The sequence below is a fragment of the Synchiropus splendidus genome, chromosome 6, assembly GCF_027744825.2.
Source record: "Synchiropus splendidus isolate RoL2022-P1 chromosome 6, RoL_Sspl_1.0, whole genome shotgun sequence".
Classification (NCBI taxonomy): Eukaryota; Metazoa; Chordata; class Actinopteri; order Syngnathiformes; family Callionymidae; genus Synchiropus; species Synchiropus splendidus.
Genome location: NC_071339.1, coordinates 20,292,360 through 20,319,656, shown reverse-complemented (window position 1 = coordinate 20,319,656; position 27,297 = coordinate 20,292,360). Strand labels below are relative to the sequence as shown.

Sequence of the window (27,297 nt, the reverse complement as noted above, 5' to 3'; positions counted from 1 at the left end):
TATGGCCACAACTGTATGATCCAGGAGTATAGAAACAATCTTAACCAAGCAGCACAGTCTGAACATCACGAAATACGGTGGTCAATTGAAACAGCAACACATTGGCCTACACAATTGGAACAATTACACACTATTACCTTCCTTGAAAAGCTGTGTTGGAACCGTTTTCCAGGCTGTGTCCCATGTGTATTGCTCTCTGTTGTCTTGGAAATAAATTCCAATTTGAGTTTTTACTCATGTTTACGGTGTTACACTCCAGCTATTAGGTCTCCCCTGCTCCTAATTCCTCACACTTACAGTGTTATTCTGGTTCAGTGAGTTCAGTTCCTCATTCAGCCCCCGACCAACCCTTCAGTAACCAAGTAAAAAATGATGATATTTAGTTCAATGATGCTGTTTAGGTTTTGAAATAATTCCAAAACAAAATCTAAAATGAGTAAAGAAAGATAAATCAAAATCTGCCTCCAAAAATGTAGCAATTTTCTGGTTCTCGGGCTGGCCATTATTGGAGAACATTACAGGAGTATAACAATATAACTACATGTTTCGTGGAGTTCATTCTGGTGCAAAGCCATGGTGAAAGTAGAAACAAATCAGATTTGGCATCATCGGAACAAAAGGGGGCCCTTAACTGAAATTTGTTTTGGTTCCATATTTAGTGCAGGCAGTTGACATTACCAGCTCCATCAGCGTGACCCAACATTCCACAAAAGATGAACCACAAAACCACAGTCAATCCCATCATGGCCAAAACGCTCACCAGCGTGCGTCCCAACCGTCTCCCGCTAGCCCGCCGCAGCTAAATCACTCTGCCGTGGCATTTGCTGCGCAGCCTTTTGTCATTTCCCCTTTCATCAGTCCTCCTTCCCTCCCAATATGCCACCTCAAGCTCTTTCATGAGAAAAAATGACCAGAACAAACAAAGCGGCCTCCCTCACTTGAACTTTGCTGAATTCTAAGAAAAGCCGTATGCTAACTTCCAATTAGGTGTGATGGATGCAGCCAGCTGTTTGAAGACCATTTGGTCGACAAGTTTGTCAGTTTAATATGCTGATAAACAAAACAGAGGCGCCGGTGAAGTCTCGACGGGGAGGTAAGACAAGTTCATGCATTAAAACAGAAAGGTCACCAAGACAGACCTCAAGTCTTGGCAGGGCATTATTACATCGCCGGGCAAACATAAATGCCGTCACAAGATGCTGAGTGCTTCTGTCTTTGTTTCCAGAGCAGGGAACATTCAAAGGTTGATGATATACTCGCTTGTCAGTCATGTTGACAAATCAATCTCTAAACCTTTCAGAGACCGCAGAGTGCTGAAGAAAGCATTATCGCTCGAAACACTCTTTCAAAAATGTATCTATATAATCTCGTCATCAGGCAATCGGAATGGAAATCGGACCCATTGTTTTTTACTTTGTCTCGTGAACCCAAACATTATTTACCCTCGCTGCTGTTAAGACTGCTTGCAGTGTATTTTGTATTCCAAACAAAACAAGTGGGATTCCAAATCCCTGATCAAAAAACTGAAGAAAAAAGCTGAGGCTGAAGATATTTATCGCTGTGGCTTTCTAGACCGACAGATATATATCTATAAACTTAAAATGGTTAGCTTACTTTCAACACTTTTATTTTTGTGTTATTTTATTGTGTTATTTTCTTTATTTTTTTGCATGTGATTCCAGCGTTACGTTTAATACTTCAGAGCCAGTTTTTGGTCATAATGCTAAGGGCTAATTTGCTAACATTTCTCACGTGCTAAAATGAAACATGAAAAAAAAGAAAAATGAAAATGAAACAGCCTAAAAAATGCATGCCAGTTTGTGTGTCTTTCAAAGGGACAAAATGGCCTATGTACTACTTTCGCTGCATTCGATATACAATTTAAAAAGAGTAAATTAAGATATTCAATGCTGAGTCATCCAAGGTTTTCACATAGCAATTGTGTTGCTTTGCATCCCATAATGGGTGCATGAATTGCAGTCAGTAAATATTATTAAATTACATTTGGGGGGGGGCACACATTCAGAAGAAATTCTGGCTGAAATATGCCACAGTAGATTCTGCACCAAAACATTGTTGTGACCCTGTTTTTGAGTTTAATATCTACTAGTTTTATGTCTCAAGCAATGTTAGATAATGTTGTTAGTGCTGTCCATGGTCCTGAATGTTCCGCCAGGTGACTTCCTCTCCCTGGGTCTCTCCAAACGCGCTGTTTACATCCAATGTTATGTGTTCTTGGCAGTGCTTGCAAGCACTTTGCTCCTGTTTTGGATTATACAGACTTTTCGTACATTACGCAGAACAGAGGTTCCATTCTCCTCGCAAGCTACCAAACTAAGAATGAATTGATGTTCATAGTGATGATGCAGTTTATTGTGATTTATAGCTAGAGAAGTCACATTGAATGTTTTTGATGATTCGCGACAAAGTGAAATAATTATTTTGACAGCAATTATTAAGGCATGTCTTGGATGTATATGATTCACCTTGCATCTGTGCGTCAGTGACATCATGAAATGGAGTTTTTACGTAAAGACATAAATCAGTATAATCTGGCCTCAGGGATTAGACAGAGAACTCTCCTGAGTGTGGGGGCTTAAAGAGTCTATGGCTGCAGAAATGCATTGGTGTACTGTGAACTGTCAGTCACATATATAATTTAGACGCGTTTTTAAGAGTTGGAATCCATCTACAGTCACAAATCTTCCCATTCCAAATGCAACTTTGTGCATGTGAGACCAACAAAGTGGTTAAAAAATGTCAATTCTAATGAGCTTCACACTGCTTCAGTTTCACTTTGACTTCCTGTCCGATCAAAATTGATAAAGTGATTTTAATGTCCCCAGTAGTGTTTCAGAGTCACATGGGAGAAGGCAAAAAGTGTCAAATTCTTTGAGCATCCTGTATTCATTTCAAATGTTTCTGTCTGTTTTTGATACTGGATAGTGACATAAATATTCAGATAACACAATAAAATACAGACAATACAATACAGATGACAGATGAAAAAATAACCAAAGCAATTCAACATCTGCACTCGTTCCATCAGTTTTTCTATCATAATCCATCAGGCCAGCTCACCATTGAACGTCAAAAACATTTTCACTGATTCTCCCAGTCTATAAATCCCTTCGCATCACAGTCTCAAAGGGTTTGAGGCCACAGTGTCATAGCACAAAACGTCCTCGACCCGTGAAGAAGCAGGAGATGGCTATGAAGAATAACCCGAAAGTTGCACACGCTTCATAGAAGGAAATGAAGTTTATAGGAAACGAATCAATCTTCAAAGTATGACACTCATGGCCATATTCGCAAAAGTAAAATAAGCCAAATATGAGTTGTTGTTGTTGTTGCACAGCGACAAATCCTTCAAACCCTTCTTGCTTCCAGATGCAGTCACCTTATTCTATGATCTGAATATTTCAGGGAAACACCTTCAAGTTTTTTTTAAGTCACTAAGACAAAGACAAAGAGATGGCAGCCACACGACCTCCTTGGTACCGGCACATGGGCCGACTCGTCTACATGGGTCAACCTAACATTTGGTAAACACAGGAAACTGCCTGCAGTCAAAAGAATTCCACCCCCGGACTGTCCCATCTTCACAAAGAGGGTGCAGACCAAACTTTTGAGTGCAGTTTAGACAACAAAAAATGGCAATGACCAATATGGAGGGACGAGTGTTGTCCCACTTGCTGGACATGATTTGTTGTGTGCAAGCAGTCCTGAACACACCATGGTGCTCTCACCAACCAATGCCATTTAGAACTCTTCCTGAGTCTGAATTCAGCATTGAAAACAGTAGTGCAGCTTTGTTAGATGAGCCCAAATGCCTTCATCTCAATGTTGTTATAAAGATATTCTCCAATGTGGCTGTAAGAAACTGAGCTGAGGTTCACTCACGGATAGGTGGATCACTTACATGGCTTTATAAACATGAATAATGTGAGTCTTAAGTGAGACAATAACAAGAGAGGCGTCACTTTAATTCCTCCAAACATGTAAAAACAGCTTATGGCAGCGTCTCCTTGGGGACATAAAAGCTGTTTTTGCTGCCAGTACTTTATGTAAACAGTGTAGATGTGATAGACAGTTCGGGAATTTTTGCTGCCAACTATCGTTTATTCTCCTGGTTGTTTTTGTTTTCCTTTTTTTTTTCTATTTTAGCAGCTGTGACATATGTTTATCTTGAAAAGGAAAGCCATCAGGTGGTAAAGCATGTGCAGATTGCGATGGAAGAGTTTTGATTTGAGCTTTTCAATTGATGTTTGCTTTTATCTGTCTGAATACCTGGCGTGTCCCTGCAAATTTGCTGAATCCTCAGCTGAAACAGAGATGATCAGCATGTTTTTATAAAAACACAGCAGTAAAGGGACTGTGAAGTGACTTTTGTTGTTCACTGTTGACAGTTTTTGCCATATTTAACTGGGATTGGATTTGGATTGATGGATAATTTGGCAGCTATATTGTAGTATTAAGTAAAGTGAGTTAAGGTGGATTGGCTATCAACCTCTTTTAGGGAGGACCAGGTTTTATGTCAAAATAACTTGAAAATTTAGTATATTGATTCTCATGTGGATCTCAAATACATTGATGTTGTTAAACAGTAGAAAGGTATTTTGTTTCAAAAATCAGAATGAAAGTAAGTTTCACTCTACTTTGACTCATTTAAAAAAAAGCTGAAAATATGGGTAATGAAACTAAAAATGGTTGTGTACCAGGGAGAGTAGCATCAGATTGAGTTCGCTTCATGGAACTCTGCAGTAGTAACAGTAATTGTAGTGGCTAGTTGTGCATCATACTCTTGTTCAAGCCACAGATCAAGTGTGGATTATTCAGGTTACTGTATTCATGAACTATGTGTTCATTAAAGTTTATTTGCATCGACATTTTGCGCAGTGAGGCACTGACCCGGGTGACCAAAAAGCTTTGTCATGTGACCTTGTGTTTTGTCATATTCCATATTTCTGATATTAATTTTCTGTTGTGGAGTTTTATTTCATCTCTTGCAGAGTCGTTCCTTAAATGACCTTAAATAAAAGTTGTAAAGTCCAAATTAAAACCAAAAATATTGCACATCCATGCGATGTCACGATTGCATACGCGCGCATTGTGATGACAATGGTTTAAATGACCATCATACAGTCTTATGCCGCACCATGTTGCTTTCAGAAAGAAGAGCAACAATAAAACGCAATACAATCAAAGCAATGTAACAATTTCATGTAACTGTCGCCCCAGATCGTGTTGCTGTTCCGTCCACATTGTTTCGCTAAGAGGCTTGCCAAACTGGATGTTCCAACAACGCCTGACTGTAGCACTGTATCCAGCACGCTGCAGTTGGAAAGCATCAGCTTTAGTTGCTTTAAATGTCGGAAACCAGCACTGGACGTACACATTTTATCTGACATGCTTGAATAACATATGTTGCAGTTTGCACTTGCATTGCGGAGAACAGTCAGTGATGGAAAACTAAGGAAGCACTTGAGTTTCACCTTGCCACCAAAAAGTGGGCAAGCATCTAAAGAGTAGCCACAGAAGGTCTGACTTATAATTCATCCAGCGAAAGTTTTCCGCTGTAAGAAACGATTTTCTAGTTTTACACTTCAAGAATTCCTGTTTAACACTTCGGTCTTAGCATTCATTCTGTTCATTAGTTCCACGATCTTCCTCGCTCCGCTTCTGTTTCTCTCCTCTCCTTCGCTATTCTACCCTCTTGTGAGCGTTTTGCAAGTCTCACTTTTCATTTCTCTTTGTCGTAGTTATATCCTCGGGTGTGTGTTTTCCACTGAGCGCTTTTTGTTTATTTGGCCTCGTGAGCTTATCTCCGAGTGCGTTTGTCTTCTCCTTGTTATTTAGGCTTGATTCTAATTCGCCTTCTTTCCGTTTCAGATTCTTCTCTAGTCCCAATGGGAAGTTCCCTGTCCGCGTTCTGGTCCCGGCGCCTTTTGTTCTCTTTACCTGTTTGTCTGTATATTGTCTCGTCTTTATTCATTGAAGTCTTAAATTACTTTCGCCTTAGTGCCTACCGTCGACTAGCACACCTTGTACTTGGGTCCAACCATGAGAAGCCATGACACATTCATTCCTAACCTTTGTACAATACTTGGTTGGCACGAGTATGATGCAAAAGTACATTTTTTAATATACCGTTGCTGCAACTATGGAGTATAAACAAGACATTCATTGGAAGTTCAACACAATAGCCCTCACTCGGAAACTGTGAAGAGACAAGTCTATTTAGCGCCCAAGTGGTCGAGATCAAACACAGAATAAAGACGTTTATGGCTCCTGTTTATGCTCCACAAATGAAGCGGCTTGTCTTGGAATGGCTCTTTAACCACTGGTGGGCAGTAGATGTAGCGGCAGATAGGTGGGTTGACAAATAACAGTAAAGGATTGGACAGTGGGTTGTTCCGACGGGTTGGTGGGAATCATCCCCAGTAACACAGTCATGAACGCTGGAACATCATTTGTTACAACTAAAGGATGGCGATGCGACTCAGGCTGAACGGTCTTATCAATGCAAGCCAAGCAGTCGGAGGCATAATTGTCCTGTTTATCAGTTATATTACAGACCTTCCAGACGCATCAAGCTTGGTCCATAAATAAACACAGGTGCCATGGAGTTGCACTCAAACAGAACCATCTCCCTTGATAGATCTGTAAGAAACAGCCCATCCCTCACAGAAAGGAATTATGCTATCTATTTCAACGTCTTGCAGAATGCAACGTCTCCCATAGCAAGGCAATTACAGGCCAGGCGGATTCACGCCGCTGCCTGGAGTCCAATTCCTGGTGCAGGTGGTTTGGTATAGATCTTCTTTGCTGTCCGTCTGCAAGGATTTACATTTATCAGCAAAACACTACGGCATACTGTGGAGTATAACGCATGTATTTAATATGTTAGCAGGGACAGTTTAAGCAAAGTCAAATGTCTTTATTTTTTAACATCCCATTGAGGATTGAAAAGAGATTCGAATTAAGTGCAAACATCCTCAAACACGCCGGATGCTTCACATATTGCCGATCGTCCAGTGGACTTTAGTGAACACCTAGAGTGTTGAGGCGGAAGTCAGCCTTCCACGTTGCATGTGAATGCTGAGACGTTTCAGTTAAATCCCTGGGGTTAGCATGAGGACAATTGTGTGCGCTCACTTTTAGCTTTGTTGTGGCGCTGTAAGGGAAATACCCAAGCTTGTGTGACCATGAGCTGGAATGACAGTGCTGAAACGTTGTCACCGTGAGTCAAGAATGGAACCGTACAGAGCGCCACTCCGCTGCTTAATTCAAGCTGCTTACAGCGTAAGGAAATGCCGCGGGTGAGGGAACATCGGATTCAATGGAAAGGCTAATGCGTCAACATCAATGAGACCGCCTTACTGTCATCAATGTGACTAAATGTATTTTATTTTATTTTAGTTTACAATCTACTGAAGCACTTTTCTAGTTGGTGGGGTCCTCACTGACATTGTCAATGAAGCTGGTGCTGATTCTGACGTTCCGATGAAGCATGACGTTTTGATCCATCAATCCATGGTCAAGTCGCGGAGGCAGCAGCCAGAGCAAATAGGTCATGACTTCCCTCTCCACGGTATCCTCCCTGGCTCCTCTGGTTCCCAGCCAAGTAGCAGGTGAACCATTTTAAATTCATTTTCTCATCCATTTTATTGTCATTTCATTTCAAAAACAAGCTGATTCGTGTCACTAACTAGTTTTATGACACATGAAACCTGAAGGCAACAAGTCAAGACAGTTCCTTTTTAATCTGATAAGAAGCTTCTCACCCACATGAGATTTGAGTGCTACTGACTCCTACAGACCATATATGCGCCACATAATCCAAAAACATAGGAATTTTCCTGAGCATCACGTGACTGACTCAATGATGCATTTTTTATTTGCAATGCATATTCATGATATTCTCTGATAACGCATTAACATATGCATCAGTTGTTTACATCTTTGCCCCCTCGAATTACTTTCTTAGTTTGACTCATCTTTGTTTTTAAATCTAACTCTGACATTCAGCGATGATGGCCTGACTGCGAAGACCGAAGGTAAGCATTGATGTTGTCCATAAAAGACTGTTCTTAAGAGTGTATCTGGCATCTGCTGAATGTCTGGCTTCTGTCTGCAACTCTCTGTGATTTTAATAAGTTGGTTATGCAACTGACATCATCGCTATTGATCAGGGTAGAAATGGAAATTGACCAGCCAAAAAATTTCTGCCTTCAGGCTCCCTTCTCATTTTTCACGTCATAGAGAACCCATCAACGTTGCTCCAGTTCTCAGATGGAGCTCACATCTCAGTTGTGATGATACTGTGAAACATTATTTTAAACAGTTACAAATTCCAGTACTGAAACAGAGCAGTTCAAACGTGTTCCATTATTATAGACACCTTTGACATAGGAGGCGGCCTCCAACCATTTCAGCTTGCTTCATTTCGCGTGTTTTAAAACAGCTATTTAAAAATAAAAAATAAAAAAGATCAGATGAAAATGTTATTGAAGTTCAAAAAAAGAAATATTCCACTCATACTCATAATAAAACATGTGAGAAGTAAAAACAGTAAGAGGAAAAAATAAAATGCAGCAAAAATACTAAATATATATCAATAATTGTCTCATTTTTCAACCCTCCTGTATATGATTTGAACAATAATACAATATATATTCATATTCTATCTAAACCATAGGTTAAGCACATATAAGAAGAACAACACAGTTTCCCAAACTTACAAGTTCAAATTTTATAAATCACACACACATTTGCGATAAAAAAGCATCCGGAATTCAATCCAACACAGTTAACACAACTGACACTTTCTTCTACGAAGACAGAAAAAAAAAGAAACTGTGACATTACTTACTCATCAGCTTCACCAGACAAGCGTTTAGGGGCATAAATTCTTGTAATGTGACTACATTCACGATGCAAATTAATTTAGAGAACACTGATAATAAAACCCAGAGATGAAAGGGAAGCTGTGTTTTCACTGAGCACTGAAGAAGGAAGCAGCGTGTTCTGACACTGGAGTGCAGGGAGTTCGCTCGCCAAATTACAGTCCGACGTTTTCCCCGTCCGCCTTTTATGACGCCGTTTTAGTGCATGCACATACACTGTTTTTGGATGGATGGATCTCAGTTGGTTGAAGAAGAAGTCGAATAAATCATTAGATTAGATTAGATTAGATTAGATTGCTTTTATTCTCACCACAATGGGGACATTTTTGAAACGATATTGTTTAGAATACAGATTCAAAGTTAGACATTGAATTAACTGCACCAGAGAAAAGTTGCATTTGCGCTGAGAATTCAAAGAAATGATCTTGGACACTGAGTGTCGCACCCCAAAAATGTGCTGATATTCTCAGAAACCAATTCAAACGGATTGAAGCAAAAACAAGTGTGACTGCGATTAATACCATTTGCGGGAAAATCTAGGTTTTTCTGTGGTTTCCCCAGTGAAACTCAAAGCCCTGATGTGAACTGGGACAGCATCTCAATCCCGCAGCTCAGTAGTATTGTTAGGTCTCCTGGGTATTATCTTACAAAGCTCATTATACTACAGAAACAAAGAGAGGAGAATCCGACCGGCTCGGAACCGTGGCAACTTGGCCATGCACACATCAGTCCATGTGGCACAGTAGTTTAATCTGTGCGCAGATATGTATTATCAGTACAAATCCCAGCAAGTCCCGGATTACCGATCCATACGCATGCAGCTGTGCACCATTAAAAACAGCTGTGGTGACTTCATGTTGTGAAATTGTCAGAGCAGAAAAATTGTGTAAATTAATTACAGCGCTTACAAAGAGGCAGTAGCATATGAAACTTATGAATATATAAGGAATTTAACACAGCTGCGGTGCCAAACAGGAGACAGTATTGCGAAATGTGGATCTTTTTTTTTTTTCAGCAGAACTGAAATGTTTCGATAGGAAAAATGATTACTGGAACAATGAGGCAAAAATCCCATCCTTTTGTGTTGCTTAACCCCGAGGATGAGTACGGATTTCGGGTTTAACCTCTTGGAATAGAGGACATCCACACACTGCCTCTTCGAACAGATCAGAACTTACATAACATGGTTTGAATTAGTTCATCTCACAGTGCAGTTGATGGGAAGACGCAGCTCTGTTGCAGGTCTAAGCGAAGCTTGGAGGTGAAGTAAGAAGTCAACCATTGAGGGTCATGGTTGTCGTGAATGACTAGAATAACTATGACAAAATGATGATCAAGACAGGTTTAGGTGACTTGCCCTGGCGACCCCTGATCGGAAGTCATACACCAGAAATTGGATTTGATCCTTCCATACTGATACTTTTGATGCAATGGCCACAACTGACCACAGTCATTGTATCTTGTGCCTGAGCAAAGAGATCATTTGTCTTGGTTTGTCAGGCTTTAACTATGATTTGCTCTGAACCAAAAGCTATTCTGTGTGCTCTGAAATACAAGTCATCCTCTGTGAATGGCAAGTCCAGGCAGTCTCTCTTATCTCCACTAGCTAGAATGACTCAAGTTGAAATTAAAGGATCTTGTTTTTAAATTTGGTCAAGTGCAATACTCAAAGTAACTCATCACATTTTATAAGATATAAGTGTAAATTTGACTATACAAATCTGATTTTCTTGAATTTCTTTCAGATGTTAAATAATTGATTTGATGCAATAATAATAATAATAATAATAATAATAATAATAATAATAATAATAATAATAATAATAATAATAATAATAATAATAATAATAATAATAATAATTTTATCTCTGGAAAATGAATCAGAAGAATTTTGATTTGTCCAATTCACTCATATATCTATCATGAAACACTTCTCATCCCTCATAAAGTCCTCCATAACACCAACTCAGGGACCTCCTCCATACAACACCAGCACCACAGACTGGTATTGTTTCTCGAGCTTAACTTCCAGAGAACGTTACACAGTTGCAAGGTCTTTTATTTCATCCCACAATCTGAAAATTACATTCAGCGCAGCAGCGGCTCAGAGTTATCTCACATCAAGCCGTCATAAATCCTGATATGAAAGTGCAAGTCATCTATGTTTCAGAATCCTGTCAACGGCGAAGTTAGCAGAGACGTCCCAGCACGCTGGACGGGAAACTCTCCAAACCATGTTGGCAGACAGCAGATGTTATCTAACCAAGTTTACTGGCTTGAGCTCCAAGGGATCCAAGATTCTGATCTTTGTGGATGTGTAAAACTTGAGGGAAGACAAGAAGGTGGCAGGAGAAGAATAATCCAAAGATGCGGCTTGAAAACCACTCATAGAGTGCAGAACCTGACCGGGCAAGGAGACGTCCGTGAGAGTGTTTTCTCCGGCCCCATTGAGATGAAGCTCTCAAACGTTCCAAATACTGGAACCCCACCAAATGATGTGTTCCATGTTTAATTAGCACCATTTCTGGAAATGAATATTGGAATCCGTTCACACTACTATACAAATAAATCAATTATTAAAAGCCAAATGAATAAATAACAAATCATATTTTTTTTAAAAAGAGCCCAACAGCACCAGGTTATTTTGATGTCTTGCGTGGGGATTCCAGTGTTGGTATTTTATTACATATCTATAATGTAATAAAATCTATTACATACATCTATTACAAATGCAAGATTGAAAACACAATTACACCATGCTAGACAGCTCACTTATCCTTCTATGGCTTCATTTAGAGCTCTGCATTCTTAAATGTTGGCAAGAAAAACACAGGCTTCTTTGACTAAGATCGAGTGAATGGAGCAGTCGATAATATCTAGAAATGAGACCTTTCCACCAGCGCTTAAAATGGACAGTAGGATTAACTTTAATATGTCATCAGTAATTTCAGTGCTAATGATTCAACATGGCACCGCTGCGGTCATTAAACAGATAAATGATGGTCGATGCCGAGCTCAGTGCTGATGGATGACTTGAGGGGGGGGAGCATAGAATCATAAGGAAAAAGAAGAGTTTGCAGACATGCAGCGGCGCCTGAAAAATGTATGTGAGCAGCCAGATGTGGGCTGCAAAACATACTGCAGAAACATTAGCATTGCTTCCATATGATCTCTATAAAACCAGTCGACGCACATGTTAAGTGAGTTATTATGCCAACCCTAGACGGAAAACAGGAGGACGAGGCGGCCTCAAATGAGATCTCCTAATGCACAGCTGAACACAGTCAGGGAACATGATGATGAAATTAAAAAAAATGAAAAAAGTAATGGGAGCGAAGAAAAGGACAGTGTATGGAGCATTAAATTCCAAATATATGCATGAGGGTCGAAAAACAAAGGAGTTTCCAGAAGACGTTAATCTCTTGTCAGGGGCCATATTATTTCTTATTTTGTCATTTCTTGGAAATGTTGTTCAAATAGGCGGCCATAATGATGTAGGAAAAAAAAAAAAAAAAAAGCCACCTGCCCACGCACATGCCCACGCACAAATGAAAATGACAGAAAATGTAAGAATCCTCAAAACACACAACAGGAAAACTGATATTGAGGAAATGGTACCCCAGAATAGAGCTCTGCCAAAATGCTGATGATGTACCAGATCAAAATTCGAAGCCATCCTCAAGTCTTCTGGACAGAAAAAGCCATTGTAGGATTTTTAATAGAACCGCGATTCGAAGAATCAATCTCGCTGGGAAAACTAATTTCAGCCACTTTGTCCTGCATAACTGAGACACGGTCCTGAAACTGGAGTGCTGGATCTGCATCAGGGACGATCACCATACAGTATGTCTCTCAGTGCTCAGCTGATATTTCCACCTGATCTCTCTCCCGAAGCATCGAATAGTGTCCATCATCAAGTGAGTTTAGTGCCTCATGTTGATGCCAAAGCAGCCTTCTGCGTTGCATGTTGAAGCATGGGTGTTTAAATGGGGTAGAGAAAGGAGTGCCACCCCATGACGAACTCTAACACCAACCTCCGTCTTTCTTTTATGTGAGCAGGGGCGGGGTGAGAATATTATGAGTGGAGGCCACCCCATACTGGCGGCGGTGCGCAGGTGACACATAGATAAGGCCCCGCGATGTCGTCTTTTTACAGAGCTAATGCTGCCTACCAAAACAATGATGACCCCGGCACTTGCCATGTTTCCCCGTGCTTAGAACCGCCACTGTGCGCCACAGCTACCATTGGCCAGCACATAGCTGCGCCCCTGTACATGACGCGCTTCCCAACGCAGGAAAAGTATCAAAAGGCGAAACGTGCCTTTTGACTTGAGCAAAAGTCACTTGACGGGAGTCAGTATTTGACTGACTAAATGGATGGATATTTAGTCAACCATCAACCATCAACCAAGAGACATGGAGGCTAAGCAACGCTTATTAAGTTACTTTGCATCTCAAGACAAAAGACAGGGTTAGCATGTACCTGCACTCTTGACATCCTAAGCTGTCAATTCCTCTGGATATACATTCTTCTTATTGCAGAAAGAAATGGACCAGCAATGTTCCATCTGTAGCGTTCCGTCTGTACCTTCATAGGATCTTCCCGAAAGTTGTGTGAGATTATTATTATTTAGCACAAGTAACTTAAGACATGCTCGATTTACGTCCACCCATACTTACGACCACAGATGTTTTGTTTTTTTTTGTTTTTTTTTTTCAATGTCTGGCACTGGCAACACATACCACAATTATGGTAGCACTGTATCCTAGCATCTCACTCTCACAGAGGGATCTACCACTACAGTAGTACCTATAACCCTCGCGTCAACCAGTTGGTCGGAGCCAATCCCGGTCATAACTCGGATGTTACTTGTATGTTAATTTGGCCCACTGAAACACTTTAGTCTCCAGAGAAACTAAGACAAGAAGTACCATAGGCATTTTTGGAGAACATGAAGCCACACCTCCAGAGCATAAGGGAGGCACATGAGAAATGGGAGTTGAGTTTGAGCGACACCCCACCATCTAAACATTTATTTAGCTATTTTACTATGTCAGTTTGCTCATCGATACATGTGGAAATAACCAAATAGAATGTTTGCCTTAAATAGTACACATTCCAATCCAGGCCAACTGCTCTCAGTATCGTTGGAATGTGGCGATCACAAACCATTTACCTTTACTGTTTACAACAACAAACTTCTTTGAGTTCATTTAATTTCACACTATTTGAGATCCTTGCGTACCACACAAACAGGTTGCTTGTATCTTGATTCAGTATTGGTGACTTGCCTGCACTGCACGCCTTTAGAAGTCATGTCAGTGTGTGGAAGATACAGCACAGAACACAGGCGCTTTTGTTGCTTTCTTCTGCGGATGGTGACAGTCAGTACTGAGCAGGTGTCTGCATTGTATGTAACCAAGCAAAAGAATCATGGCCTCCAACCACACAGCACATCGATAAATCCTCTGTTTGAACATGCGGCGAGACTGAAACTCGTGACACATAAAAAGGGAAAGAACCAAATGGTGGGACGACTTGAACGTTGCAGAATTTTGTGATGATGAAAAAGGCACGTTCGGTGCATGCCGGCAATAAAACAATCTTTCAACAAAATATCAGTTCGGAATATACATGCTGCACTTCTAAACTACACACAACTTTTCTTCAGGGCTTTGAATGTTTAGACGCATCCAGCAGGGGGCTACATTAAATGTGCAGGATGTGTATTCACACGTCTCTTCATGTGCGCCTGCTTTTCCTTCCACGGGTCTCCGTAAACACATTTCACCCAGCAAACGCTAACACCATTAGTAAAAATGTACAACTATCCCCGAGAGTGTGTAGCCGATACATAATTCAGCAGAGGCGTAACAACTTAAAAAAAAATGTGATCCTTTTATGGCGTCTATGTTTGTGAGCTAACGGAAAGCAGTGAAAAGACACCAAAGCTTTAATGCTACTTTATATAACGCATGCATATTTGAAGGGAAAAAAAAGTAATTTACCTCGTTCCGGCAAACTAACATCTCACGGTGACATCAATATTAGTATGCTTCCATCGCAACTATAAATGAGGTTTGAGGGTAAACACAGACACAATTACTTAAGGGTTTGTTTTTCCAACGGTGTCGCGTTAGAAAGCACACTTTCACACAGAAGGTGTCCCCTTTAATGCAGTTATAAAAAAGTTATTACTGCCCCAAAGGGTGATGATATCCATTTAAATGTTTTTCTTCAGCTGCCATTTGCCACGCACCTGCTGTTCTCCTCTTTCTGACTTGAGACAAAGTAGCTGTCAGCCTGCTCTCACCTGCAGCTTATCAAATACAAAAGTGCAGCCACAGGCCCTGCGTTGCTTGTGTTTTCAGCGGCATCTCACAGGTGCTGTCTGTTGACTGACACATTTGAAGTCGTGTGAAAGTGTGAACGAGAAGCAGACGTTTTGTATTGGAAATATCCAACCAGTCCCAAGCCCATCACTGGTCATAGGGTGATAACTTATCATACACGACATACCGGCAAACACAATCTCCACGATGACAATTCTGCATCCCACGATAAATTCGATAAAAACACGTGGTTCACTCGCTGCGTTGGACTTGCATACACGAACATGATGAGACTGTGACGCCGCGCCGCGCTCTGCAGCTCCGTGGCGTTTGACTGCAGACACCGGCGTGTGACCGCTGTGGAGAGTGTGGTGGTTCTCGATCGTACTTTTAAACGTATTTTTACAGGAATACAGGAAACCTTTGACGATGACATTGGTCGACTCTGAGTCTCTGGATCTGCGCTTAGATGGAGTGGTCCTCATATGGTCATGCAGGGTCTCCCGCTGGGCTGGAAACACTGTGGTGAAAATGGTTGGATATTGGACAGACCTCCGATCCGATATTGGCGGCCGCGTCCTCTTCTGTGTGATGGCGGACACACTCTCACAGGCAGCTCTAATACTACAACCCGGCATCAGTTAGGGACCATCAACAAATTCTAAAGCAGTCAAAGTAATAGCGAAATCTTCGATAAGGCGATGAAAAACAACCTTTTTGGGAGAGAGAATTGTGGAAAGGTTTTTCATCACACACAGTTTGTATAATGATTTGGGGAATAGAATATGACTAAGTGATCATTTATTCACATTATTTCTAATATTTCTCTAGGATCTAGAAAATGTGTCCAGACTGGTCCATAGTTAAAGTAAGGAGGCGAGAGATACAGCAGACAGACGGAGAAATTTAACCCCTAAATAAAACTGGCAGAGCAGTGTGTCATCATAAGACAGTTTCAAGAGAGACTGTAGCGTGTCCAACACATGGAATAGAATGAAAATGTATTTATCGTGATGATTATCACTGAAATGCCAACATTTATCGCGATAACTTTTTTTGTCTATATCGACCATCCCTACAATATACCAATGCTTTTTGACTGCAGAAGGGGAGCTCAGAGGAAATCCACTGAGAGAACAAATAAACTCTACACAAAAAGGACTCTTCAGAAGAAAGCTTCCAAAAATAACTGAGCACTTACAATAATATAGTGACCTGCAATAACAGTCTATCCACATCGACTGGAGTGCCATCGAACCCCCGAGACAGCCATGTCGGGTACATCTCAACATGGAGGTGGTGAAGTGCCAAGACAATAGTGTTAGTTCTGTCTCTGTAAGAAATGTTACAGTGAGGCCAGATGCTTGACGGACATCTGGGAATATGCGATAACTTGCAGCTGAAAGCGATCCACACAATGACAAGTTAACACCTTGCAATGAAGTTGATAAACACAAGTGTGCGATGAACTGAAAGCAGGCAAACACTGCTTCTCAACTGGACAACTGTCTATTGGGGAAAAAGTACAAAAGTACTATCTTCAGCGATTACTTGAAATGTTAGCACCAGCACATCTTTCGCAACAAACATCTCAGAGCAGTCACATCCCTAAAAACCAGAATTTAACCCCAAAATGAAACTGGCAGAACACAGTGACGTAACAAACACTAGTTTCTATGACAGACATTCCTCTACACTTATGTATGTCAGCCCAAAAACATTTATTGGTGACGGATGCCTGTAATGCAGAGCAGAGATAAAATAGTAGAGCTGTCAAAAGAGAATATGGTGACCGTAGTCTTTCATCGTTTTTTTTTGTTTTTTTTTATCATTATCGCAGAATGGAAACATTTATTGGTGAATTGTTTTGGCTATGTTGCCCATCCCTATTGACTTTATTTATTTATTTCTGTGGTCAACTCACACTTGTGATTGACATATGACATGGTACTCCTCATCAGAACCAGAGCATTTTCACAGCAGGAAGGCGACTGGTTTGATAATGGAGCTCTGGGCCTGAAGGTCTTTGCTTCAAGCCAACCAGCCCGACGACACTTGTATGGTTTGGCAGGCCAGATCCCCCTCTTGACTGAGCATCGATGGTCATCTACACCAGTGTTCCCCGGCCCTGGCTTGCAACTATAATCAATTACTGAATGGGATTCAATGGAAAATAAAATACCCTTCCATTTTCTGCAAATGTTGCCAAGCTATTGCATTCTACATTTTTAAAAAGCTTTAGTAATTAGCGAAGCTGAAAGATGCCAAATCAAAAGCACCAACGCAGCAGATCGGTGAATGCAAACTTCTCAATGGATGCATGAAGCCAGCTACTCCTAACTTTTATGTTTGCTGTCAGCCACGTCTTAACTTGGAAACAGACACCAAGGTTATTAAAGCTCCTGCATTCTGTGCTCATCTGTCTCCCACCTGGGGAATATACATTATGAAACAGTCAATCGATGACTGCGTTGCTTTGATCTTCTGCCTCAAATGCCACGATGCTCCTATACTGATGGAAAAAAAGCAGTATTTGGGTCTAGTTCTGACTGAGTCATGTAAAAGAAGGAAGCTGTGGTGTTGTGGATTATGTTGGTGTTATTATCCAGCAATTCTCATAAGTAGAGCTCACCAGAAGACAAAGCCCTGCCGCCTTTGATCAATGACATTCAAACCTACAACCAAGAACTGTGGGTCATTAACAAAAGGAAGCAATCGCAGATAGAAGCACGCGTAATGAGCTTCCCTGGGTGGGCGGCCAGACTTCATTTCAGAGATCATGCTGAAATTCTCAAGCAGGCTTGAGTCGGGTCATAAAGTTGACAACTACTTTGAGCAATTTTAAATGGAACACTCTAATTCATTATCAATGTGTTTTGTCGAAGCTTTAATATTCACCATACATTTCAGGTGTGAAATGGGCATCAAGCAGATACAACTGCAAAAAATAGAGATTGCTGCAATGAACAACAAATGGGTCACAGTGTCTCCTCTCCATGTGACTCCGCATGCAAGCAAATGTCTATCACAGCAAGTCCATCTGTAACCTGGCAAGAAGTCAAGAGTCTCTCCCTGCGGTGTATACAGTCTATGCCGGGCAGACTCCAGCACCCCGGCTCCTCGAGCAGGGATAAGAGGATAAGACAATGGCTGAATAAACAAACATCAACCAAAATTTGTGTATTTGTCAAAATTACCCTCCAAGCTTTTCCACTGAGCGCCTGCTAATGCAGCCTAGCAACAGACATTTGGCTTCCGAGTGAAGGCTTCTCTGATACTTCACCTCTTTCTCGCTCACTGTTTTTTTCTCACTCTCATCTCTGTCTGACGGTGTATTTTTAATCCTCAGGCAGATGATCAGCCCTGGAAGAAGTGTGTTATGTGATATGACGGTATGAAAATTACCACCATTTGAATTCTAAGGTATTAAATACTCTGACTGATGAATGACATCAGTAAGTGGTTCACTGAAGGTGTAAACTGTTATCTTCTGCTCTTAGACAGTTGAAACTCCGTAAAATGGTTTTAATGGAGCGAATAGAACAAAGGCCACAAGGAGGTCTTTCACACCGGTACCAGGTTCTGGTTCTGGAAGCGAAGGCATACTGGATACTTTCTGTCAAACTAGCCTGCATTCATCCAAGTTTAAGTTGTATTAAAGTGGCAGAAGTGAACAAGACACCAACAAAATGAAAAGCCACAGTGATATTCTGAAAGTATTTGCTTTCATCCAACAATCAAGATTGCAAGTTATGATCATGCGAAGACATCAAAAGCATCTGGCAATGTGCATATGATGCATATCTTTGCAGACGAGACTGTGGAAAAAGACGGCCACCGATGATGCCAGGGTTCACAAGCTCAAGCCAACTTCTGAGGTTTCCAGCCTAAACCCGAGACCAGTTTTTTCCCTTCTGAACACGACAGTCAGTTCAAAATGACATTTGGGTCCATTATGAGATAAAGCTGATCCAAACTTCCTCAGCGACATTGAAGAGCTCTTCTATTGAAGAGCACTTATGGACGAAAAAAAAACCAAAAAAAAAAAACACTTTCACACTGACTGAATATTTATGTTTTTTTAAAAACTTCTGTTTGCCATTGAAGAAACCAGAGAAACTAGCGTCGATTTGTGTTTTAGCCAACACAAACTCGAAAAATCTTACTTCTAGTGAGAAGACTGATCTTTGAAAGCATCAAGGAGCTGAACCAGAACAAAGTTTGGCTCTGCACCCACTCAAACAAGCTTTCACTGATGTACAATGTTTTGTGGTCTTGATTCCTGGCGTTTTGTTTGATCCCCAGTGTATCCCTGGGCGTCTCTGTATGCCTTTGAAACTGACAGCTCATCATAACTCTCATTTCAGGGACACTCTTCGTCAATGAGCATCATCACTCTGGAAAATGTCACCTCGCACTGCCTGTAGATAATCGGGGGGATGAGGCGCCAGCTGAAAAAACAGGAGATTTCCCCCTCTGTCATCTGGAGTCAAAACTCATATTTGCTGGCAAAGCCGAGCTGAGAATACAATTAACTTTTATTGAGTGAAGATTGTTTACTTGTTAAAATGACCCCAAAGCCTTGCCGTCCTATTGGGTCGGATGCATAATTTCAATATGAGATAAACAAACAAAAAGGAAGATAATTGTATCTTCGCTTTATTTCCGAGCGTCTTGTTCAGTCAAATCTCTTCCAGATGAAAACTTTATTTGACATCGGTGGTAGATTTGCGGAGGATGAGCCATTCTACATTGGCAGCAACTCCCCCCGCCAAAATCAGAAGAATCATTTAACAGCCCAGTCGCCAGGGTCACAGCAGAACGTGTGAACCATGGCGATCCAGGTCTCTTCATGCTCACTTCTTTCCTCTACAGTGCCTTGAGCGCAAAGCTCAGACCACCTGAGGATTGAAGATTCCTGTCAACATGGAAACAGCCGACCAGCAAGAAATGAGGAAAGAACTGAAATGTGAACAGCCATCCACTGATGGGAAGTTAAAGATTAGAAAGAAATATCCATTACTGCAAAAACTGATTTAACTATGTTGAAGAAACTTTCCATTTCATGTATTATACTGTTTTTTTTTGTTTTTTTTTTGTTTTTTTTTGTGAAGACAGAACAGACACATTATATTTATTTTTCAATGACAAACAGAACATATAATCAATATATTTTGATTTTCATCCAGTTTCTTTGGGGTGTAAAATAATATTCTTAATAATTAAAAGTTTTTATCATGAATGAATTGCATTTTAATATTTCACCCCAAATGTCCATGTTTAAGCTAAACGTGCACAGAAGTGCTCCAGCGCTGAGCGCAGAATATTTTGTAGGGATTTGCGCCTGAAATCTTTTAAGCTGAAATTTTCCATCCATCAGCAGAATCTCATTTTGACACCTCCATCATGCACGTGTTGGTGCACCTGGAATCGGTGCACTGAAAAATGCTCCCTCTGAAGGAAAGTTAGTGGCAGCTATTGGCAGCAAGTCATTTTTTTGGTCTGTCACATGAAATGGCCATGACGTCATTGGTAGTCACATTCAAATGAGCTCGATGGGACAGGAGGTGGCAGCAGCATCCGGAAGTCCCACGCACAACCTAGTGCAATTTTGAGGTAAAGGTGAACGTTCTGGTGCAGCGCGTATACGCAGTATTTACAGGGTGTCCACGACTTCACTGACAGCCGCCACACCATTGGAAAAATTTGAAATTTTAATTTTAAAAATGAACTCTCATGTTATCAAACGTATTGAAACTAAGTGGAAACATCGAAACAAATAACACATAACGTATCATGGAGGTGGATTTGAACATTGGCGGCATTCAGCATCTTTTCACTGAAAAAACTCAGAAAGAAATGTCATAATAAGAGAGAGAATTGCGCCTCACAATTAGAAACAAATGTTTTTTTTTATTGTCACCAATTCAGTCATTGTCAAAACTTTCCTGTCGGTTTCATTGTTTCTCTATGGTGTCTTTTTGGCTGCATTCCGTTCTGTGTTTTGTTATTTTTATTTTTTTTTAGTTTTTAGTTTTGTGTTTCAAAAAAATCCAGAAACCCAGAAGATAGATACAGACTGTCGATGGATGGATATATAGAAAGACAGACTTCATCACTACCTCGAGTCTGTGGTATTAAAGCACACCACCAAACATAATAACTGTTAGTACATTCTCAAAAACGCAACCCTCATTGCAGAGGTGATAATGTCTATGCAAAATAACATGAACTAAAGCAGAAGATGTAGAAGCAAAAGTTGATTCCTGGGCTGGGCAGCGAGTCGGCAAGTGAGTGGGCGAGAACCAAGAGACAAACCTGTGCTTAAATAGTGCCAAGTTTAGTAATAACTCTAACAAAGGGTATTGAATAAACAGCTGCATATTGGGTTGAATTCCTGACAATGAAAGGCGCCAAATTGTAGATTTTCACTTTTTACGGGGGGTTGTAACTTCACCACTAGGGGTCCCTATATGACAAAAACATATAATATATACGAAAGGAAAAACCGAACCAACCGTTATCTGTCACGTTTTGTTAGTATCACAGAAGTGTCCGAAGTATCAGAGGCTCCTGGGTCCACCCCCTCAGTGACTGAGCATGACAATGAGACCCGACAACCTCAGATCAAGCACTTCTATGCACTAAAGTCGGTGATGGGGATCTTCCTGTATGTGTACTTATCATCTACTTGTGAGGCCTTGCTTGAGTCGTCACACAGCATGTTCAAAAAAGAAAAAAATAATCCTAGTTTTGGATTGGATACATCGGTCCGACATGAGTAACTTCTCTGAAAGCAGGAATATATGTATAGGTGTTGGATGAATGGTGTAACAGGAGGAATAAGGTTTCATAGAAACCGCAACACTCACTACAATGGCGCAGGTCTGCGTAATATAAAAGTCTATTTCATCCCAGGGAGAAGCATCAAATACTTTTTTGAGTTTCCCCTGAAAAAGCCCCGGTCCTCTCAAATTGTAGGATCAAAGTGTCGCCTCCAAACCTCCGCTAGAAATCAGGTGCACACAGAACCGGAAAATCATACATGGGAGTGTGTCCACAGGCCTCAATGTGGGACTACGGCACGATTCCATCACACAGCTCTGGAGTTAATTCGGTTGATGCAGTCAACGCCTGAAGGGGCTAATGAAGGGACTAAAGGCTTCAACGTCCCTGACCAGCAACACGGCAGCAGGTGTGTGAGCAGCGAGGAGTGTGACTGGAATAATTTGCTGCTGTTGGAGAGTCTACTAAGCCGCCCAAGTATGAACTAAGCCGCCACATGTCCAGATCAATTAACAGGCTGATCCTGTCCCTTCTCCACCAGGCGCCCAGATCCCTGGCTTTACCTCCATATCAGTCATCTCTACTGTCACTGTCCACGCTCTCCGCTGTCTGCAGTCCGCGCTCACATCTCTCTGCCTCCATCAAAACCACCTTTCCTTTTACAATACATTAATGGTCCGGCTTGGTAAGCGGTAATCAATGCCACACAACTGTTTGGTGCAAACGATTTTCAGGAGCTGCAGTGAACGTGCGAGCTCCCGCCAGTGATGTAGTGGGGACAAATATTGGAGGAGGTCTGTGTGTGAGCCGGTTTACTCCATATAATGTAAATCATTACGTGTCAGAGTTCAATGTTAAGCAGGGTGAGGGTTGGCGGTGAGATACCCAGCAGAAAAAAAGGAGCCCAAGCCAATGCAATTTGATTTATGTCGGCTAGTGCGCTTGTGTGTGTATAACAAATGTGCGAAAACGCCTGCTTGGACTTGGCACAGACTCGAGAAGCAGTAATGCATTCACTTTTGGTACATAAATCACAATCAGCCCAGTCTGCCATCTGAGTTACTGCTACATGGCCCTCGTAATGTACACGCTGGTTAGACCACCGGCTGGATAAATGAGGACTGCAGCACATGAGGCAGATACATGTCCGTAATGGGCAGTTGGCTGTCAAGCTCTCTTTCATTTGGTAAGAGCCGCCCTTATATATTCTCTCACCACTCCCAGGTCGACTTTAGACAGAGATTTAAGACCTCTGGTTTTTCAGATCTGCATTTAAAGAGGGATGTTCAGGAGCAGAACAGAGCTCACTTTACATACTAGTTTTAGCAGGCATTATGTTCCATCACTAGCCTCATGATAGATCTTTCAACAGAATGGCATGCAAATGAGTTAGTTGGTGACTTAAACTGGTCATGAAGAAAAAATTAAAAAAATAAAATGTGTCACACTCAAAATTCAAAAATGGGCTATTAAGGAAGGGACTAGTTTTGACACGCCATCAGCGATCATTTGCATCTCAGGCTGCAAACTTGGGTTTACCAATTGTGGTTATCTAATACAGCACATCACAGCGCCACTTGCAGCGCAGTCTGCTGTCACTATTCAGAAGTATAGTAAATGTAAAATGTGATAGATAGATAGACAGATAGATAGATAGATAGACAGACAGATAGATAGATAGATAGATAGATAGATAGATAGATAGATAGATAGATAGATAGACAGACGATAGATAGATAGATAGATAGATAGATAGACGATAGATAGATAGATAGACGATAGATAGATAGACAGACAGACAGACAGACAGACAGACAGACAGACAGACAGACAGATAGATAGATAGATAGATAGATAGATAGATAGATAGATAGATAGATAGATAGATAGATAGATAGATAGATAGATAGATAGATAGATAGATAGATAGATAGATACATCCACACCCCCACATCTCCACTCTACCTGACTTGTCAATGTTTCAGTGCCACTCGCCACATCTATGAAGCCAGCCAAGTCTGTCCTCTTTGACATGTTTGAAAACTGTGCTGTGCACATGTGAAATATCAGTTACAGTGACAAAGACCCAGACTTCCAGGACAGGTCCGGAAGAGGTGCCCGACCTCAACTGGCTTCTCTCTGAGTGGATCAGCAGAGTGTCTCCCAGGTGACTGAGCTCCTCAACCTATCTTGAAAGAGAGAGTCCAGCTTGCGCAGAAAACTAATTTCTGGCACGATCTTCTTTTGGTCACCACTTTGCGGACAAGGCACTGCACTGATCCATCTGTCGAGCTCACACTCCATCTTTCCCTCACTCATGTAGGGTGATGCTTGAAATCCTCCACCTGAACATGAATCCAAAAATCACAGATGTTCTTTTCCACTCGCCGAAATCCACTGCTTTCAAACGCTGCCGTGACAACACAAACAACTCTTTCCTTCTCTCTGGTGGCTCGGCCGGCTAATTGCAAGCATCCAGTTGCAGCCCAACGAATGGCATATGGATTCATATTGTCTCGCGACAAACCTGGTGGGAAACACTTCTCAACAGAAGATCACTGCCTTTATACTGCCATCCAAGTGTGAGCTTGAGTTGGCAGGTCATGAAAACAGCGGCAGCAACACGGTAATTTACAGTGTTATCCAGTGTGTCAGTATATGAAAATCCTTACTGCTTGAGATGCCGTTCAAACACAAATATTAATTAGAGACCTACATTGCACAGCGAAGTAAAGCCTGCTTGTCTTCATGCTCTCGTCCTGTGATAGAATGGCAACTGTTCAAACGGCTTCCTGCCCGAGAGAACTGGGACTTCTTCCAGCGAAAATCTTGATCAGGAACAGCAGCCAGAAAATTCTGTATATTGTGTAATACTTGTGAGAGACATGCTCAGCAACACTTCAAGCTACTGACCTCAAACTTTGCTGATCTCTCCGAGACAACGCATTTCCCCTCCCTTATTGCCTGGGAAAATCAATTTCTGAAATACAGGGTCAAACAAAGGTCTTCCTTCACGGTCAGAGGTCTGACAGATTCCTCCGCAAAACACAGTCTAATTGGAAAATTAAAGCCATTGATTGTATGATTGGACCTCAGAGACTGTTGCCTTGTTTTCCCACATGCCAATTAACTGGGATAATTGGTAAACTGAGTCAGACTCGCCATCACACACATGTACAGTTGAGCGCCCGTGTTTAGAGCAACACGGTCAAGACTGCAGACACCCCTGAGTATTCCCAACCACAGCCAAGGTCAGTCAGTAATATCCGCGCCTTAAGTGCTCCGTAACCCCGCGGTCACATATCATATGCTTTGATATGAGCCTCACGCATGGACTTCTCAACGGACAGCTGTTGTTTTGTTTTGTTTTTTTTGTTTTTTTTTTGGAGCAGACTGAAGTCAGGAAACAATAACGAATTGTTTGGAAGCGTTGGTAATGATCTCAATGATGTCAAATAAAATGCATTTTATATTAAATGTACTTTAATAAACTGTTGATTTTCCTTTCTTTGATGAACTTTTTTTCAGATTTTACCTTCTTATAAAAAAAAAAAAAAAAAGCAGAAGAATGGTCGAATGACGGCGCATCAAGTGGCTGCAGCCCTCGAAACCAAGTGCGCATTTTGGAGATTTCACGCTTCTCCGCTCGTCTTCGAAGGCTGCAGCATGTTGCTCCAGTAGGTTCCGCGAGCAGAAAACTCAATAAGGGTTTGTTCTTTACGATTTCTGGACAGGTCGGATTGATGCCACTCGCCGATCACGCTGCTCCACTGCGGTGCAAGTTGACGGAGAGAAATTGTGATCGTAGCTCAGTGCAAGAAAAGAAAAAGAGAGAAATCTGCACAGAGGTCTGACAGACTACACGCTGGAGTGAAGCTCTGTGTGGTCTCCTACCGATGGACTGGACCGAAACCCGATACGATCAGGAGAGTCCAAACGCCAAAACCGAACTTTCCGACTGAATATGCAAAGTCCTACCTTGGTGACCGGGCGGCAGAAACAAGCACATCAGCCGAGACAACTTGCTGCTTTCTCCAGGAATTAGACCAATATGATCCCCTTTGGTGGTGAGCGGAGAGCGGGCGGGTTCTCCGTGCGCTCCGTCAGCATCCGCGCTGCGCGTCTGGAGTCTTCGAGCGCGCACTCGGAGAGAACAGACCGAGCCGGTCAGAGAAGTGAGCGGTGGTTAAAGCCCCTCGTGGTGATGGAGGGGACCTGCACACGAGGAGAGAGAAAGAGAGAGAGAGCGCGCGATGAGTGAGGGAGAGATGGCGGTAAGAGAGAGAGACATGGGAGTGCGGTCATCATCGGAGTCACTACTTGAAACGAAAAGTAATTACAGTTTTGAGAGAGCCAGGTCTCTCCCGGACCACGTCTCAGGGTGATAACATATTAAAGGCGCAGTATATGTTTATTTAGTTCAGCTCAAATGTTGGGTTTTATCCAATCCACATGAAATAATAAAGTAATAATACAGAAAGAACAGTTGGTAGTTGGTTCAATGTGATGTTGCGCATGAATAGACCCACTAGATCTGGCGTAAACCTGCCACTCTCAGAACTGAGCAAACAGCCATAAATGTGATTCCAGGTGTGACCAGCACAACGGTCTGTTTGGCTGAGGAGCCTATTCATCCATGGAGACTCAAACTAGATCTATTGCATTAGAGATTTAAATATAAGTTAGGTGGCAAACTTTGCTTTTTCAAGAATTTCAGGCTCTAATAAGATGTGTGTGCAAGTGGCATTTGCACACAATGAAGATTCCTAAGTCCAAAGCCTTCCACGATGCATGTTGACCCCGGGGTTTAACTGAAATCAAATGTCTTCCCAATTTGTGACATTCAGCGAAAGAAGCGCCGCCCACTGCCCACAGAGTCCAGATACACACAAGAAGAGGGATGCAAAATACACAACACATCCAAGAGCAACAGCATAAAAATAGAAGAGAAGACAACATGGAGGTCAGAACACTCACATGACACAGAAAATGAGCTAGCAAGCAAGCAAGAGCAAAAGTAGAAACAGTAAATAAGTGCACAAGTCCCAAGTGCAACGATCGCGAGAAGGAATAACCAACACACACATTTCTATTGTGGCACATTGCTGGAACCATGAACCATGAAAATGCTTTTATTCAGGTGCAGCATGCTCGATGGGTAAGCAGTTCCAGGTGTGTTCCATTAATTCCTAAGCTCACAGGGACCGAAAGGGGCGAACACAGATATATATATACATATAGCACATCGGAAAAATGCTGAACATGAGAG

The 27,297-nt window shown here is 41.6% G+C and overlaps 1 protein-coding gene across 2 annotated transcripts in view; it reads right to left on the bottom strand.

The window, feature by feature from the left end:
- The window catches only part of LOC128761224 (cadherin-22-like), a 190,420-nt gene extending 164,258 nt beyond the window's left edge, over window positions 1-26,162 (bottom strand). For both annotated transcript variants that reach the window (XM_053869302.1, XM_053869306.1), the window contains exon 1: window positions 26,007-26,162. The gene's annotated coding sequence lies outside the window, so the exon portion shown is untranslated. The remainder of the gene's footprint in view (window positions 1-26,006) is intronic.
- Window positions 26,163-27,297: the final 1,135 nt, after the last annotated feature.